This window comes from Octopus bimaculoides, chromosome 11 (assembly GCF_046866305.1).
Source record: "Octopus bimaculoides isolate indiv1 chromosome 11, ASM4686630v1, whole genome shotgun sequence".
Classification (NCBI taxonomy): domain Eukaryota; kingdom Metazoa; phylum Mollusca; class Cephalopoda; order Octopoda; family Octopodidae; genus Octopus; species Octopus bimaculoides.
Genome location: NC_142938.1, coordinates 19007630 through 19010129, shown reverse-complemented (window position 1 = coordinate 19010129; position 2500 = coordinate 19007630). Strand labels below are relative to the sequence as shown.

The window sequence follows — 2500 nt, the reverse complement described above, 5'->3', positions numbered from 1 at the left end:
ATGTGTGTGCATGCGTGTATGTGTGTGCATGTCTGTGTGTGGGTATACATAACTGATGGCATAATTGAGATGCTATTTTTCTTGTCGTTAAGTACCAGCTTCCTAAATAAATAGATTGATGTTGACACCCATCTTAAGAGGTAATGGGAGGTTGATGCCTCTTTCGTACAGTATCATCATCATCTTCGTTACCATCATCATCATCAGCACCATCACCCCTACCTTACACATTTCCAGCATTACCCCTATCATCATCATCACCAGTACCACCACCTTCCTTACCTCCACCCCCCTTCACCATCACCATCATCATCATCAGCAATTTTGGCATCAGCATTACCATCATCATCATATCACACCGTCACTACCAACATCATCACCATCACCATCACTATCTCCATTAAATCTTCACTGCCAACCACCATCTTTCATCGTGATTAACCATCATCGCATTTTCATGGTCAGTGTCATCACCATCCTCATCCTCCTCATCATCATCACGATGGTCATCCTCATGACATTTCCATCCTGACCATCTTTCATCCTTGGCAGTGTATCTCCAATCTCCAGCATCATTATCATCATCACCCCATATATGGTCATAATGATCATCACTATAAACAACAACAGCGTTATACTGTACTGGGCCAACGTATTTATATGTCAATATATGTATGCATACGTTTGTACACACACACACACACACACACTTATATGTATGTGTGTGTGTGTATGTGTGCATGCATACATACATATATACATATCAAATCAGATCAAAGGTTCTTCCCAAACTATAGGTTTATAAGGCCAATGTATGTATATATGTGTGTGTGCGTGTGTATGTATATATATATATATATATATATATATATATATATATATATATATATATATATATATATATATATATATATATATATATATACATATTATATGTATATAGTTTTAGGGAAAAGAACCAAGGTTCATGAACTCATCTTATTATATATATATATATATATATATATATATATATATATATATATATATATATATATATATATATATATATATATATATATATATATGTTTAATGAGAGACGGAAGATATATGTCTGTGTCCATGTGTTGTCTCTTCCATTAATCAAATACCTAACGAACACTGTGAAAATGTATGTGTTTTACCAGTAAGCCACCAGGTGCATACTATTATCTAATATATATATACATATATACACACACATACATAAAAAAATTAAATGGTAAGCAAAAACACTAACTGATAAAAGTAAAAAGGTAATAAACCGAACAATATTTTCCCCCAATTTATTTATTTATTTATTTAATTATCTAATTATTTATCTAATTATTTATTTATTCCTAATCTCAAACCAAAAGTCAACGCTCTAACTTCAGTTCTGACAGAAGTGAAATATTGTGTCATATCAACAAATGATCCAACACACACGTACACACACGTACACACACACCATTATACAACCAAAACCACAATATACACAACACATAGATACAAACACATATAGGTGTATATATATATATATATATATATATATATATATATATATATATATATATATATATATATAAATATATGAAATTTCTGACATGCTTTTTATCACTCTCCTGATTGCCTCATCAAATCCTGGATTAGCACCGCTATTTTGTACACACATATGTATATATATATATATATATATATCCACACACACACAAATGTATGTGTGTGTGTGTGTGTGTGTGTGTGTATGTGTACTTGCATATATGTGCTTGTTACACTGATAGGATTAACAATAATGTCTAATAAAAAACTAAATTTAAGGTATTATGTATTATCTTCAGAAACATAAGCACATATGCATATTACACACACACACATACACATATATATGCATGAATATACATTATCCACACACACAAATGTACACACAAATGTGTATTCCTATATATATAGATATCTATCTTTCTATTTATCTCTCTATCTATATATGTGTGTGCATGTGTGTGTATATATATATATATATATATATATATATATATATATATAATATATATATATATATATATATATATATATATATATATATATAACTATATATATCTATATATATATATATATATATATATATATAATATATATATAACTATATATATCTATCTATATATATATATATATATATATATATATATATATATATATATAATATATGAATATATATATCAATATACATATATACATATATATAAACATACATATATACATTTATATACATACATATATATAGACATATATACCTACATATACATATATGAATATACATATACATATATAAATATATATACATATACACATATACACATATATATACATATACACATATATATATACATATACACATGTATACATATATATATTTATATAAGGAGTTCAGGACCAAAACACCAGCACGGTGAAGGGTGGGGAGCATCTTCCCTGAAGATCTGCTGCATTTCAGTTCTTCTT

General features: G+C 28.0%; 1 protein-coding gene across 1 annotated transcript in view; it reads right to left on the bottom strand.

The window, feature by feature from the left end:
• LOC106880696 (uncharacterized) overlaps positions 1-2500 on the bottom strand; it is a 188885-nt gene that overhangs the window by 20180 nt on the left and 166205 nt on the right. The window lies entirely within an intron of this gene.